Consider the following 16,483-nt stretch of genomic DNA (forward strand, 5'->3'; position numbering starts at 1 on the left):
TTTGGGAGTTATCCCCAAGCAAGAATATATCTGATTTAGGACAGAATCAGTCAAATGACTTCCTCTATCTGAATCAATACATGTTAGCAGACCAAAGTGAGGAATAATTTCTTTTAAAAGTACCTTAGCAAAAAAAGCTACTGTGACTTGGGTCGCAGGAAATGCTTCCAGCCATCTGGTCAGTTGATCTACTATGACAAGACAAAATGTATAATGCCCAGCCTTTGGCATTGTTATGAAATCTATCTGTAGATGCTCAAAGGGTGTGTACGCCAGAAGGCGCCCACCAAAGGCTTTGCTACAAAAGGCATGTTGGTTATATGCTTGGCAGGTTGTAATAGTTAAAATAGTTGGTTGTCATAAACTGTAGTGATTAAATAGTGGAAGACTTAAATTGTAGTAGATAAAAGAGTGGATGAGTAAATTGTGACCACAGAAATATGTTTTTTTATATTAAAAATAAAGTGGTCGCCAGAGAAATATTCCCAATTATGAAATATACCCGTCAACTGGGTTTTATAGAGATTTTAATTAATTAATACAATGAGGAATTAAAGAAGGAGAGAGAGAGAATAAAAGAGGAATAAGTATGAAGGGCCTTAGCCAACATGGCCTAGACCTGAGTCTTAAGAGAGAGATCAGTCAGTCTTTAATCACTCACCATAAGATCTGTTCAAGCAAGGATTCAGACACCAGTTCAGCCAGCCCTCCTTCTCCAGAGAGGGATTCTTCTGACTGTCTTCAAAAGATTGTCCTCAAGAGCCTTTCCCAAGAGGTCTCTCCCAACAGCCTCCTTCAAGACTGTTTTTTTTTTTTCTCAGATTTCTCATCTCCTTATATAGGGAATTTTCTCCTATGTCACCTCCCCTAAGTTCTCCTATCTACCAATCACATTAGATGTTTTTCAAAGGACAGACCATTCTTAGTTCACACCTAAGAAGGTGTAAATTTTTGAGTAATTCACACCAGGAAAGCTCTGAGTAAGTTTCTCAGCTCTTTGTTCCTTGTAAATTCACAAGTTGCCTGACCTTTATAGGTACTTATCTTAAGAACTTTTTGCCTTATTATAAGTATGGGTTTAAGTACTTTTCATTGTTCAGAAAAGAGTTTACAACTTTATCTTCTCCTAGGGCAGACTTAAGTAGGTGAAATAGAGTTCTCACATTCCTGATCTAAGTAGAGTTCACTGCCCAAATGGGGAATGGTCTTATTCCAATCTTATGAAGTAGGGTCTGGGAATTTTTAAGGTTCACAAGGTAGAGCAGGCTGAACACACTTTAGAAGCTATAGTAGTTATACCAGGGGCTATGCCTTATAAAAGAGGAACCATCAGTAAATAAGACCAGATCTGGATTGTCTAAGGGAGTGTCCAAGAGATTATCTCGAGGTTTTTCTGCCATGGACACTAGTGTTTCACAACTGTGTAATGGTTCTCCTGAAGTTGGTAAATCTGGAAGCAAGGTGGCAGGGTTAAGGGTTGTACAATGTTTCAAGGTAATGTTTTCACTATTTAACAAGGTTATTTCATATCTTGTAATTTGCTGATCAGAAAATGCCTGTGTTCTATTCCTTAGCAACAAAGCTTCTACCTCATGTGGACACATAATTGTTAATAGGCATCCTAATACTAGATCGACAGTTTTTGTCACTAGTAAGGCTATAGCAGCTACTCCTCTAAGACATGGTGGTGCTCCTGATGCTACTGGGTCCAATTGGGCAGAATAATAAGCAATTGGGTGCTAAGAAGGCCCCAAAGTCTAAATTAAAACATCTGAAGCTACTCCTCTTCACTCATGTACATACAAAGTAAATGGCTTGTTGTAATCTGGGATGCCTAGAGCAGGGGCAGACAGGATAGCCTTTTTTAGATCTGATAGAGCTGACAAGTGTTCTGGCTCTAATTTGAAGGGTTCAGGGACCAAACCCTTTGTTAGTGCTATAAGGGGTTTAGTAATTTCCACATAGCAAGGAATCCATTGTCTGCAAAACCCTGTTGCTCCAAAAATTACTCTCAATTGTTCCTTAGTGGTAAGAGCTCTTAAAACTTTGAATGTTTTCAATTCGTTTTGGAGAAATATAACGAGCACTGGCAGTCAGGATGAATCCCAAATATTCTACTTTGGGGAAGACACCACTGAACCTTATCCTTTGAGATTTTATGTCCTCTTTTGTGCAATCCCAAACGAAGGTGTTTACTATCTTCCTGACATGCTTCTGTGTCTGTTGAAGCCAAGAGTAGATCATCTACATATTTGATTAATTTGCTATTTTTAAATGTTATATTATCTGTGTCTTGGCTCAAAATCTGTGCAAATAAACTCGTGCTTTCCACATAACCCTGTGGCAGACAACTCCATGTACATTGTGAGCCCTTCCAGGTGAAAGCAAAAATATGCCTGGAGTTCTCATGTATAGGTATGGAAAAGAAAGCTGAGCACAAGTCTACTACTGTAAAGTATGTAGCTGTGCTAGGAATAGAGGAAATAATAGTATTTATGTTGGAAACTACAGAGTGTCTCTTTATAACATGGTTATTCACAGCCCTTAGATCCTGTACAAATCTATAGAGGTGCTTGCCATTGGGCCCTCTTTTTGGTTTTTTAACGGGCAGGATGGGTGTGTTATATTCAGATTTACAAGGGATTATTATTCCCTGTGCAATTAATGGGTTAATTACTGGGGTAATTTCCTCAATTGCCTCTTTTGAGAGGGGATACTGAGGAACAGAAGGAGGTGGGCTAGATTTAGTTTTTATCTGCACAGGAACAACAGATTTAAGTAAGCCTACATTGGAAGAAGATGAGGCCCAAAGAGACTCTGGTATATCTGTAGGTATCTCAAAAGTGGTAGGCTCTTTTGCCTCCTGGCTCTCTGAGAGAAGTACAGGGAGTAAATTTAAAAATTCCTCTGGTATTTCTCATGATAAGGAACCATCTGGGGAGCAAGTTATTGTGGCTCTGAGTTTGCATAGAGGGTCCCTCCCCAGCAAATTTAAAGGGGAGTCAGGCATCAAAAGGAAGGAATGTTGTACCTCTAGGGGTCCTACAGACACCATTCTAGGGGGAGGTTTTTTAAACTCTTTGGGGCATTCCTGATACTCCCACTACACTCTGTGAGTCAATGGAATAACAATTTAAATCAGGTATACTCTTTAAGACAGACCTGGTAGCTCCAGTGTCTAAAAGACAATCATAATAGCTGTTACCCACCTTTAAGGTAACATGGGGTTCATTAGTATGGGGAGGGCAGTGGATAGAGACAACGGGTAGTAGGACATCAGGGTCCAGAAAATCAAAGGTTGTATCCTCTGATTCCTGTGCCCCAGTCCCCCCAGACACTTTCATTGTGTTTGGGACATTCCTTGGGTACCACCCCCTGAAGGGCACCCCCATGAGAGACATTAGCACCTCAAGTATTTTTTGGATGAACACCATTTTTTATATATTGTTGTTGGGCATTGTGTTGGGTATTATCATTTTCTTCATTTGGAGTACTGTCATTATTTTTCCAATTTCTATTTCTATAATTTTGATTTCTAAAGTTTTTATTTCTAGAGTCATTATAATAATTTCTAAAATTTCTAAAATTCTGGTTTCTATGATCACTATCATCATTTTTATAGTTATTATTTCTAAAGTTGTTATTGAACTGTGTATTCCTTCCGATAATCATGAGAAAAGTTCTACATTCTATCATTCTGTGGCCCTTCCCACAGAAATGGCAGGTTACTGATTTATCTGTGGATTCCTGCAAAAGGGCTATGGTCTCTCCCTTATTTTTCAATTGTCTCTTTAACATTTCAATTTCTTTCTTTTAGTCTTCCACTAACATATTGTGTTCCTCAGGTCTTTTTACACGACCCTTATAAACATAGGTTGCTACTCTCTTCAATTCTTCGAGGTCCATAGAGTCCCAATTAGGACGGCTGGTTTTAAAGTAGTCTTTTACCACTGAACAACAATTCTCAACGAATTGCCTATGTATTTGCCTAATGTCCCTTTCTCTGGATAAATCAAGTTCTATATATGTATTTCCTACATTAATAAGTCTGTCCATAAACTGGGAGGGGGTCTCATCAATTTCTTGTTGGGTTCTTTCAAATTTTGATCATTTTTCAGGTCTATCCAAGCAAGCTCTCATGGCTGTCAATAACACTTCTCTGGCCTGGTTTAGTTTTGTATAATCTGGTTCAACATTGGGGTTCCAGTGTGGATCTTCAGTTGGCCAATAATATCCTTTCCTACTTTGCTTCTGATTAGCCAGAGAGATGATATTATTTTTTTCTCTTTTTGTTAAAAATGTTTCTAATAAATTTTCAACATCCAGCCAAGTATGGTCAAAAGTTCTGAATATGTGCTCTAATTTTTTATAATTAATATTTGTTCTTCCTCAAATGATGGAAGATTTTCCTTAAATTTATTTAAATCTTCAGGGTTAAAATGTGTGTGGTATCTTACAGATACCAAGTTTCCATTTTTATTAAAAGTGGATATTTCCCTTAAAGGGAATAAATGATCTGAATTATTTGGTGCTCCTGTTTCTGTTTCTAGGCTTTTTAATCCATTCTCAATGGGGTAGGTATGAGAAAGAGAAAGTTTGGGCACACTGAGGGAGAGGGTTTGTTGTTGTCCCATAGTACCAGAAGGATCACAGGTAGGACGGATCTGGGAATTGAATTGGACAGGGTGGAAAGGAGGGGAAAAGGAAGAAAGGTCATTAGCAGGGGGAAAGAATACAGAGTTGTTAGGGTTAGATGAATGAGTAGAGTGTGAACTTAGGGTGGAGGTGGTAGGGTGGTCAGCATGGGTGGGGTGTGAACCTAGAGTGGAAGGTGTGGAATAGGAAGCATGGGCAGGGTGTGAAACTGGGGCTGAGCACGTTGGGCAGGGGGCAGGGGTAATGGGAGGAGTGGGTTTGTTAGGAATAGGGTTTTCTGAGGCTGAGGGGACAGGGGGAGTAGTGGGTTGGTTAGGAGGGTTAGTGTTTTTCATAAAAGCTATGAGCTCCCCCATACTTTTCTCTAAAAACTCAAGGTGAGTATTTATTTCTGCATTTTGTTGAATATTAGAAGGAGCAATTGGTTGATTTGACTGGGAAATGGGTTTTTCAAGGGGAGACTGACCTGAATCTTTTATTAGATTCCATATCTTATGCATAGTATTTTTCAGGACTCTCTTAGAGAGAATTAGATACATTACAGCTCCAACAAGTAAAATCCCAACCAGAAACAATGTGTAGTATAGCCATTGCCATACATAGTCCAGGATTATGAAATAGACAAAGAACAATAATTGTATTGTAAAAAGAACAATGTATTTACCGAAAAGCCTGAAAAACCAATTGTTGACTAAGTTGTGAACTGGCTGAAACCCCATATTTCTAAAGTAAACAGGTGGGGAGCAGGACAAGGCCAAAAGCTTTTCTCAGGTTTCCCTTAATCCTAATTTAGGCAGTTGTTCCCTAAAGGAAAGGATATTTAGAAAAAGCTTTCCTATCCAGGATGTTAGGGTCCTGTTGCTAAGATTTAAAACAGCTGTGTTCTATTTAATTTCAGGAGAATCAAAATGTTTTTTACTCACCCACTCTTGCAGCTGTGTTTCGAAGCTGAGTGAGCACGTTTAAAAAGACTGACTGATTTGAGCAAGTAATAAGAGAGAAAGGAAAGAGATTTCACAGAAATTTGAGGGTTTTCATTACAACCTACATGGTCAGACATAAACTGTAACCATGAAAATGTGGGTTTCCAAGACTGTGAATTGCCAAAACTGTAAAGGTTTCAGCCAAACTGTAAAGATAATTTTTAGTATCTTGATTTATATTAAAAATAAGTGGTCACCATGGGAAAATTCCCAAATATGAAAATACCCAAGTCAGCTGAGTTTTATGGAGATTTAATTAATACAAATGAAGGAATTGGGGGGGAGGGAGAGAGAGAGAGAGAGAGAGAGAGAGAAAGAGAGAGAGAGAGAGAGAGAGAGAAGAGAAAATAGTAGAAAGGGCCTAGATCAAATGGCCTAGGCCTGAGCTTTAACAGAGAGAGAGTCAGTCTTTATCACTCACCACAAGATTGTCCCTAGCAAGCTACAGTCCTTCACTGAAATCCTCAACTCCTGAACTGAGTTCAGAGACCCTCCTCTGAACTCCTGAATTCCTGAACTGAGTTCAAAGAGCTCCTTTTAAAGAGAATTTTCTCTTATGTTACCACTCCTAAATTTTCACATCTACCAATCATAGTAGACCCTTTTTCCCAGGACTGCCCATTCTTAGTTCTCATCACTCTTTAGTTCTCATCTTCTCTGGATATATTATATCTTCTGAGTATTTCACATCTCTCTTGCTAAGCTTGCCTTTTGTAAGTCGCTTGACCTTTTAGTGATTAATTTAACCTTTATAGGTACTTAGCACCCTTTTGTATTAGATCTAAAAATAGACCACCTAGCTTAGGGTTTTTGCTTCACTATAAGTATGAGTTGGGGACTTTTCATTGTTCAATCAGGAATCTGCAACTTTATCTTCCCCTAAGGCACTGTCTGAGCAGGGTGGAGCAATTTTAAAGTTCTCATATATTTCTGACCAAGTACCTCCATTGTTAAAAATGGGGAATAGCTTAATCAAATCTTCTGAAGTAGAGTCTGAGCAGTTTTAAGATTCACAGTATATATATATATATATATATATATATATATATATATATATATATATATATATATATATATATATATATATTCCTATGTTTTCCCACTAGATCCTTATTAATGAATAGAACATCCAATTGGATTTCCTAATTCATCCAATGATAGGATAAGTAGTTTTACTACCACCCCCATTTAAAGTCCAAGAATTTCTGCTGGTCATAAAGGAACTGGAATATTTCACCACTCCCTGCTTCATTTAGGAACTCACCTTTTCTAGACCCAGACATACAACATGGTCTGGAGAAGGCCAGACTTTGAAGAGAAATGAGATAGGTTCACTTTTCTTATTCTCTGGGTCATTAAACCCCTTGCCCTGGCATCCTGGGGAAGTTATTTCAAGCTTAGGTTTATGAAATACAAATTAAAGTAACAGGTTCTACCTCACATCCCAGAAGGTGAGTAAAGTCCACACACATGAAAGGAAAAATGGCAACTGCTATAGGGGCTGTGGAAAAACAGTCACATTAATGCATTGTTGGTAAGCTGTAAACTGGTCCAGATATTCTAAAAAGCAATTTAAAGCCATGTCCAAAAGGTTATTAAACTACACACCATTTATCCAGCAACATCACTGCTAGGTCTATATCCCAAAGAGTTCAAAGAAAGAGGAAAAGGATATATATAGAGAGAGATATAGATATAGATATAGATATAGATATAGATATAGATATAGATATAGATATAGATATAGATATAGATATAGATATATATTAGTAATAGTCTCAGTAACCGAGGATGACGATTGTCTTTGTGCGTTTTCATCTATGACAGATGAGTGTGCACAAAGACACTTGTGTGTGAAGGAGATTTAAGTGGAAAAGTTGATGCACAGAGACAGTCCCACTCTCTCAGCATTGGAAGCCTGGGTCCAGTGGCAGGAAAAGTCGTTACACCTGGAGACTTCCTCAGCTGCATTGGATGGCTGTGTTGTCCTTTGTGCTCCAACACGCCCTAAGCACTCCACAGTGCTTTGCTGCGTCGCCATCTCAGCCGCTGAACCTTCTTGTTGGTTTCTTCCGCCTGTTCTGCCAAAGCAGTCTTCACATGCTGGGTGAGCAAAGCCCTGGTTCACCAAGGGTCAGCGACAACCCAATGGCTACTCTAACAAGGTTTAGCTGGCCTGTCGAAGCCGTTGCCCGGGGTGTGGCCGCTGCCACATGCTAGCAGCTACTGGGAGCCACAAGTGAGAGCTGGGTGTCAGGTGAGGGTCAGTGGCTGACACCATGACAAGCCCTCCATACCAGAGATACTACCCCTCCCTGAACACCCCATACACCCCATATATATATATATATATATATATATATATATATATATATACACACACACACAAAATGTTTATAGCAGTTTTTTGCAGTGGCAAATAATTGGAAACTGGAATAGCTGAACAAATCATGTTTTATGAATGTAATGAAATAATAATGTGCTATAAGAATGATGAGGGAGATAGTTTCAGAGAAACCCAGGGAGATTTTTATAAACTGATATAAAGTGAAGTGAGAAGAACCAGGAGAACCATATATACAATAATAACAAGCAAACAACTTTTTTCAAAGTTTAAAGACTTGGGTATTCTAATGGAGGTAATGACCAACCATCATTTTAGAGGAATCATGAGGAAACATTGAACCCACCTCCTGTCAGAGGGACAAGGTTTCTCCAAAAGTGGGGTATCAAAAAGTATTCAGTGTACAATATGAAGTATGTATGAAACAGGGGTTGTTTTTTCCTATATACAACACAGAAGCGCTAAAACACAAAAAAGTTTCTCACACAAGAGAATGCTAATAAAAGTTAAATAACATATCTCTTGAAAAACTTCCCACAATTTATATCTAAATTTAATCTGGATGATTATCACTTTCTTAAGTCTAGACAAAAAACAACAACAATAAAGCAAGTCTTATAGAGTTTGCAGATTTCTAATGTGGAAATATTCACACTAAAAATTTAACAATCCATTCTCAGAAGTGGCTCCAGGGGAGCCTTTCATACAAGTGACACTTAAAATAGGTAAAATGGTTTTCAACTCTACCTTTACACTTATCTTATGGGGTCGTTGAAAGGAAAGATCTTTGCAAACTGAAAAGCATTATTATTGTATTTATATGAGGGGAGGGAGATTATTTCTTTGTTAATAAGGACTTTCCCTAAACTTTTTGGTTTCTCTACTGCATCTAGGTCCAGAAAGCCCAGAACATCAACAACCATTGGTTCAAAAGCATTGTGCATTTATTTTAGCTAAAATAAACAAGTAGGTTGTAGTATGTGTAAATTCATCTCAGTGACAAAATGAGTTACACACTATGAACAATAAATCATTAACCTTGGAAGTATTTCTTGCTGTTAGAGATTTTTAAAGTTCAGAGCACTTCAGAAAAAAAAAAGATGAATTAATAATAGCATTTTTAAATTATTTATATTTTGTTACCTAATATCAATTCTTCAAACGAATGGTAAGTTTATCTGTGTGAATATTACCTCCACTGGCAGAGATCACAAACCCTCCATGGTGTCTATGGTCAAAAAAAAAATTTACGTGGTGGCAACAAGCCTCTCAAAACTTACTTAGGATAGTCCTCAGACAAGAAACATATAGTCCATTCCAATGTAAATACTTCGCAGCTTGGTCAGTTTTTACCAGTTCTTGAACTCTGTTGGCATAGCCTTTAAGAATCCAAGGTCACCATAGGATGAAGTGTCAGAATAGAATTTTTTTGGAAAACTACCATATGCCTTAAATAATACAAAATATAAATTATTAGAGTTGGAGTTGATGTAAAATCTATCATCAAATTTTAAAAATGCATTTTAATGATGAATATATGAAATTATTTATATATTTTAGATTATATTCTATTATTATTCTAAATATTCTATTATATTAGGTTATTCTAAAATTATATTCTAAGATTGTTCTGTCACAAACAGATATTCTCCTTTAAAAGGTTGTTGATGACTAGGTTAGGGATTTCTCACTTTACTCCAATGTGAAGGAATTTCCCTGTAGAGATTATATATGGCTAACATGTCTTACAGACACAATTCCCATTAGTTTGGCTCAGGATTAAAATACTGGATTCAATCTACCATCACAGGTTTAAAGCTCTGTTGTTCAGGTGTTCAGCCCAACTCTGTATGACCCCAATAGACCATAGGTCCTTCTATCTTCCATTCTCTCTTGAAGTCATTCCAAGCTTATGTTTCTTGCTTCCATGACAGTCTTTCCATCTCATCTGTCATCTCATCTGTCATTCCCTTTTCCTTTTGCCTTCATATTTTTAAAGTGGAGATACATTGAAAATATAATAACCCACTCTCAGAGGTGGTTCAGTAGACCCCTTCCTACAAACAACAGACTTTAAAATAGGTAAAATGGTTTTCAACTTTACCTTTACACTTATCTTATAGGGTTGTTGTAAGGAAAGAACTTTGCAAACTGAAAAGTTCATATTCCATCCAGCAATTTTAATTCTGACTTTTGATTCATCCAGCCTGGGATTTTACATGATGTACCCTCTCTATAAATAAAATAAATAAGGTGACAGCATAGAGGCTGGTTTACTCCTTTTCTAATTTTAAACCAATCAATTGTTCCATGTTCAGTTTTAACTGTTGCTACTTGACCCAGAATATTGGTTCCTCAGGAGACAAGAAAGATGAGCTGGTACCCTTATCTCTGAGGACTTGCCATATTTTGTTGTGATCCACACAGTAAAAGGCTTTAGTGTAGTAAATGAAGCGGAAGTAGATGTTTTTATGAAACTCCCTTGCTTCCTCCATGATCCAACAAATGTTGGCAATTTGGTCTCTACTTCCTCTGCCTCTTCTAAAAACCAGCGGACTCTTCTGTTGATTCTTGGTTCACCTAATTCCGAGGCCTAGCTTGCAGAATCTTAAGAATAACCTTGCTGGTATATGAAATGACCGCAACTGTTTAGCAATTTAAAGCCCTAAAACAGCCCTTAATATCACGCACCTTTAGTGCACTATCCCTGATCCTTGGGGCTTAAATTCATTGAATCACACATACTTATTAGACCAAGCTGAAAAGATATTAAAATATTACAGCACAGAATATCAGAGACGTTAATGGAAGAGACTTTAAAACAAAAACAAAAATATATAGAGAGAATGTTAGAGCTGGGAGGGATTTTAAGGCATAGAATATCTAAATATAACCTTCAAGATTATCTACTCTACCCCCCCCCCATTTTACAGGTGAGAAAACAAAGGCCCAGAATAGGGAAGTGGTTTGTGGCATAGTGGCCCACAACACTCCAGAGTGCAGCCAGAACCAGATTAAAATGTAATTGGGAAATATTTAATAAAATAAATAAAAATAGATAAAATTACTGTTTAAAAATAAGTCAGTATCCAGCCTTCAAGAATCCTTAAATGAGGATTAATGCCTGCCCCTTCCAGCCCCACCCACCCTTCCTTTCTAATTGCATTTAATCAACTGGTCTAGCCTGGTGAAGTTCTTGATATGGAAAGTAGGGATCTTTCTACCAGATCACACTTCTAATTCTTCTGGCTGTTCTCCCCTGATTCTGCCATTCAATGGCCAATTAAGTTGCCATTTTATCACAGTTTCTGTCTGTAGGTCTGTAGTTGAGTAGGTTTCTTGGTTGTCTATTCTCTAGCTTGTTCTCTGACAAATAGTTTCAATGGCTCTGTATTAAAGCATATAGGATATTCTCTTCTTTCCATCTTATTCCTATTTCTCTGCCAGTAAATTATGCTCTTTGTTCCCTTCCCTATCCATCATATCATGCCTTTAGTTTTAAAATTACATTCTTAGTGATACCTTTTGATTTTAAATTGGCTACATTTCCCAATATATCCTTCCCCTCCCCTGCTCCCAAAGTTATTCCTTATAATAAAGATCTTTAAGTGTTGGGGAGAACTGCAGCAAAACTAAGCTCCATATTTGATAAAGTCTAATGTATACAGCATCCTCCTGACTACAGAGAAGCAAAGGGAGAGGGTGGAGTGCAGAGGTGCCTTCTCATTTGTCTTCTTTAGGATAAAGACTAGTAATTGTAATTCCTCAACATTCAGTTTTGGTTTTTTGGTTGTTCTTTACATTTACATTATTGTAGTAATTAAATGTCATTTTTCCTGGTTCTACTTACTTTACCTTATATCAGTTCCTACAAGTCTTATAATGCTTCTTTGTATTCAAGGAGTTCTAATGCTTCTCTGTTTTCATAATGTTCATTATTTCTTATAGCACAGCAGTATTAAATTATAATCAAGTACCACCATTTGTTTAGCCATTCCCCAACCAATGTTCCTTTAAGCATTTTCAAAAAAACCCCAAAGCTCTTCACAATTCTACTCCTTTGTTGTCACTCATCCAATTAGGCCAGATATTCCCCAGCTTGAGATCTCATATCTCCTAAAAATTCAGGGCCTTATAATATACATGTGCAATTTTATTTATTGTCTTCTTGATGTCATTTTCTTTTCATCACATCCATTTCCAAATATCCCAACCTTCTCTACTCAGCAAAGCTTTCCCTGTAAATTTTTTTTTCTTTAAAGCAGTTCAGCAAAACAGACTAATACACTGACCATGTCTAAGGGTCATCTGCCACATTTCACATCTCTAGTCTCCATCTCTTCAATGAAAAAAGGAGTACATGTCATTTCTCCTTGGGGTCAAATTTGATCTGAGTGTATATATTAAAGACAACTTTACTGATCCTCCTCAGATACCAGTGCCTTTTCTCCCAAAATTACTTTTTATTTTGTCTGTAATTTGCATATACTTATACATATACATACATACAACCTGCCTTTCAAAGCATGGCAGTGACAGGATGCCCAGAAATAGATGTCTCTGGCTGGGATAGGTTTACATCAAAGTCTGGGAAGAACAGAGAGACACTCAGTCTGAGAAATATGTGGAGTGACTTGTTTTCTCCCCAGCAAAACTAACAAGCACAGAAATACTGATGGCAGTGTAGTATTATATTGAACTCTTTCCATTTGGGTGAGATAAGTCCTTCCCTGACACTGATGGGAAGGTATCAATGAACTGTCCTCCTCCAGTATATAAGCAGAAAGCCCTTCTGACTCCCCCAGATCAAGACAAATCTCTAGTTGCTGCCATATATTCACGATGCTGATTAGTTCCTATCCTCCCATTAAGCATTCTATTTGAAAAGCCCCTTTTATGTTCCAATTTATCTTCTCTGATGCATAGAACTATTTTTTAGCATGCTAACCTTGGCTATGTGATCATTTGGGGGTGGTAAGAGGAGATAAACTTGGTCCAAAATGAACAGAAGAGATTTCCCTCAGGAGACAGCCCCCAGGACTAAAGTAAGGAAAGAATAATGAGCTTCCCTGCCTGAAGCATCAACATCATCACCCAAAGAGTTTTAGGACAGCCCAAGGGAATAGACAAAAAAGGTAAATAAAGATCAGCACAATGCTATAATCAAACCTGCATTTATTCCTAGCTACAACACTAAGCAATATTAGAAGTCTATCAGCAGGGGCAGCTAAGTGGCTCAGTGGATGGAGAGGTAGGTTTAAAGATAGGAGGTCCTGGATTCAAATCTCAGATACTTTCTAATTATATGAACTCAGGTAAGTCACTCAATACCAATTGCCTAGCCCTTTCCATTCGTCTGCCTAGGAATCAATGCCTAGTATCAATTTTAAGACAGAAGGTAAGAGTTTTTTTTTAAGTCTCTCAGTAAAAACAGAGAGAGGAAACCAAGAGAGAATTGTTTTCCCTGGATTCTTCTGACCTGGAACTCAACCTTATTTGGACATGAAAGCTTCATTGCAAATGGGGCCCCTAAAGCTCTCTTACACACTTATAGTGTCTCCCTCTGGAAATCATTCAGAGCAGGAACTGTGTGATCTTTGTTTTAGATATGAATACCTAACAGCCCTCAGCTTAATTGATACTTGTAATATTGTTTAATTAATGCTTGATTGATTGATAGTCTAGCATGTATGATGAAAATACACATAGAGTGTGAGATGAGTCTGGAAAGGTAGGTCGATGGCTGATTCTATAGAGCTTTGAATGCCAAGTTAAGACATTTCATTCATTCAACTAACATTTATTGAATGCCTATATTATGGAGCTATGTTTGGCACAGTGAGGGACAATGAGAAACCAGTGAAGGTTGAAGCTATTCACGAGGAAAATTAACCTGGAAGGAGTGTGACAAAATGATCAGAGGAGACAGATTGAAGGTAGTTAGGTCATTTAGGTCAGGTAAGAAGTAATCAATAAATATTTATTTAGCACCTATTATGTGCCATATGAGGCACTAAATAGTACTATAGTTCATATGCTAGTTATTGGGGAAGGTGATGAAGGCCTGACCTGAGGGAGAAGCAGTGAGGATGAACCACAAGCATCTCTGGAATTTGTGCTCCTACACTGTTTAAATTCTGAAGCATAGAAGTTGCTGAATTTAAGCATCTTTTCAGGGCAGGAATTCCTAACCCTAATTTTGAACATCAAGGAAGAGGAAAGCAAATTAGCTGTTTCGTGTGGGTGTGTAACACTGGGCTGGAACATTGCCACTACCTCCTTCCTTTGGCTTTATAAGAATTCCTGTCACATGATTTCAGAGAAGTTCCCTCCTTTCCCCAAAGATAGCTACATCAGAAGGGAGAGGAGCAGCCCCCAAACTTAACCCTGTCTTAACCCAATCCACTTCCCTTTGTTCCCTCCACCATTGAGAAAAAAAGACGGGAACCTCAGAACCCTTAGAGGAGGGGCTTGGACCAGAGCCAGAGAAAAAGAATCAGGAGCCTGAGAAGAAGCTAGGATACCTGCTGGAGGGGTCAGAGGCCAAGGACACAGATGGCTGAGTTGTTCATTCAAAGGGAATTAAAAGTCAGGGATCTAGAAACAGAAGAGAATATTTGGGTTCTGAAAAAGCAGGGGAGCCAAGAGGGCAGTGCTCCTGCCAACTAATCAACTGTATAATCCTGAACAAGTCACTTTCTCTCTGTGTACCTCAATTTCTTCCTCTATAAGATGAGAAGGCTAAGGGGGAAAGGGAGGGTAGAATCAGTTGATCTCTAGAGTCTCTTCCAGCTCTGAAACATAATAGCAGAAGGTTGAGGGGAATAGACTAGGGTTCACAGTTTTGCTTGCAAGAAGAAGGTAGTAGGAATAGCTTAAGGAATCTAGAATACAAATGGTTAATATTGTTTACTTCTCTTTGATTTCATATAGGTATATATACATATATTTAATATATCTGGGGTAACTAATAATATGTATGATATTTAAGTATTAACTCTAGTAAATTTAATATTTAACAACTTAGTTTTAATCTTGTCTTGTAATAGAGAATAATCCTTAATAGTTCTTCAAACCTGAATAATTTTAAAATTCTTACATGCATGCTTTCACATCCATTATTTCATTCAGTCAAATCTGTGAGACAGAGAAAGCAGGGAAGAGCATCCCTTTTGGTACAGGTGATAAAACTGAGGTCTAGAAAGGCTAAGGTCACAAAGACACACAGTTGGACCTCCAAAGCTAACCTGGGCAGTGCTATCCTTATGTATTTAGCCCAGGTATAGTAACTCAGCACTCACTTCTTCCCATGGCACCCTCTGAGAACCTTTCTTTGTTGTGGTGCTGCATAAAGATGGCTATATTTAGAGTCCAAGGAACTGAGTTAGAATTCTGACTCTGCCTCTCATTCCCTGTATAACTTAGGGACAAGCCATTTCATCTTTCTGATCCTCAGTTTCCTCATCAGTAATGTGTTAGAGTTGAATTGAATGACCGCTCTCCCCCAATCCCCCTTCCACTTCTAAATTTAATCCTATTCATCCAGATCACTTTCTCGAAGATTCCTTCTATCTTCTGGTGCTCCCTGTGTCAAAAGGAATTCTTGGTTTGAACCTTGCCCTGATCAATAAAGTAAACTCATAAAATAAAGTAAAAGTAGTTTATTAGCACTCCAAGGCAGCAAGCAAATGAGATATTGCTTGTGCTGATTTCAAACCAGACATTGCTTTTATAGAGTAAATGACTTAGATTTGGAGACAAAAATGCTGATTGGTACTCATACTATGAGGAAATGGGTTTTATGCCACCCCTGCTTTCCCCCTTAAGTACTCATGCACAGGTGTATGTTCAGAGCAAGTAAGTACACAAAGGTTAAGAAAGATTTAACCATGGAGTCCTTTAGGCCAACTTCACACAAATGGAACTTAGTTTTCTTCTGAAAAAATTTCTTATTACCTTCCCAAATGTGGGACTTGGCTCCCGTTACTCTTTTCAGACCCTCTCTCTACAATCATCCCCCTTTCTTGAAAGTTCCCTCCAGTGGTAAAACAAATTGCAGTTCATGACTTTTTAAAAACTAATATTTCTGTTGGTATGAACAAACATCAACAAACATATACTTTTAATACACAAAGAACAGAAAAAAAGACAGTTAAATATGAAGCTATAGATTTTTATTCAGTAGATTTGCTTTGATTCAAAAAGTATTAAATTTATGCTTGCTTTCTCAAGAGGGAATGGAAGGGACAGACGGAGAGAATTTGGAACTAAATTTTTTTAAAAGTGATTGTTAAAATTGTTTTTATAAGTAGTTGGGAAGAGGCAACTAGGTAGTACAGCAGATAGAATGCCAGGGCTGGAGTTAGGTGTACCTGAGTTCAAATCTGATCTAAGACACTTCCTAACTATATGACTTTGGACAAGTCTCTTGGCCCCAATTACCTAGCCCTTGCCACACTTCTGTCTTAAAATTGATACTGACAGAAGGTGAGGAAAAAAG

The sequence above is a fragment of the Monodelphis domestica genome, chromosome 7, assembly GCF_027887165.1.
Source record: "Monodelphis domestica isolate mMonDom1 chromosome 7, mMonDom1.pri, whole genome shotgun sequence".
NCBI classification, from domain to species: Eukaryota; Metazoa; Chordata; class Mammalia; order Didelphimorphia; family Didelphidae; genus Monodelphis; species Monodelphis domestica.